The sequence below is a fragment of the Bison bison genome, unplaced genomic scaffold, assembly GCF_000754665.1.
Source record: "Bison bison bison isolate TAMUID 2011002044 unplaced genomic scaffold, Bison_UMD1.0 scf7180017864452, whole genome shotgun sequence".
Lineage (NCBI taxonomy): Eukaryota > Metazoa > Chordata > Mammalia > Artiodactyla > Bovidae > Bison > Bison bison.
In genome coordinates, this window is record NW_011495014.1 from 7610720 (window position 1) to 7611899 (window position 1180).

Genomic DNA, 1180 nt, shown 5'->3' on the forward strand with positions numbered 1-1180 from the left:
TCTTTTCCAATTTGGATTCCTTTTATTTCTTTTTCTGCTCTGATTGCTGTGGCCAAAACTTCCAAAACTATGTTGAATAGTAATAGAGTTGAATAGAGTTGAATGTTGAATAGAGTCGGACATGACTGAAGCGACTTAGCAGCAGCAGCAGCAGCAATTACAAACCAGTATAACTTCCCTTCTCCCATTCACAACATCTGATGAACATTTGAGCATAATTTGTATTATCATGGAGACTAATGAGTCTTAAAAATTGGGCTTCTTTAAAAGGCTGATGGGTAGAGGCACAGGGGAGATGTTGGTCAAAAGTGCAAACTTCCAGCTCCAAGATGAATAAGTTCTAGGGATCTAATGCACAGGATAGTGATTACAGTTAATCATATTGTATTATATACTTGAAAGTTACATATGGTGGTAATTTTTGCAATGTGTAAGTATATCAAATTAAACTTATACAATGTTATATGTCAATTATATTTCAATAAATCTAAGGGAAATGATTATACCTTAAATAGATCTAATTTTTATTTGTAGAAAGAAATTAGTCTTGTTTAATAGTCTGATCCACATTATGCCCTTAAAGAAATTACTGCCTCTAACTGCACAGGTTCAGACAAAATGTTTTGTAGTTTTGGCTGTATGTACACAATGACATACCTGAATGGAAACTCATATGTATTATGATTTATGCATGCAGTATTTACTCTCTTATTGTAATCAAAATAGGTAAGTTTTCTTTAAGAGCTATCTTAACATCTATCTCCCTTCCTATATTTATTTCTTCATGTGGAAAATATTAAACATCTTCTTTGTGTCAGATGCTGTGCTACAGAATTCATGACAATGTAGATATGCCATCACAAAAGCAGATAATTAAACAAGTATGCTTTGCCATGACAGAAGATCAAGGGATATGAGACTCATTAATAGGACAGATCCCTAACCTAAGGACCAGAAAAGATCTTCCTAAGGAATTACTGTTAAAACTGAGAAGATCTTGAGTAAATGATATCTGAGGGGTGCTGAATACAGCATGATGAGACCATGAAGCATTAGTAGGACAGAGAGAAGAGATGAGGCTGAAAGGTAAACCAAGGTCTAATCACAGGACTCTTCAGAAACCATTTGAAGAGAATGGACTTAAACTTCAGGGGAATGGGAATCCTTAAACAGAATCATT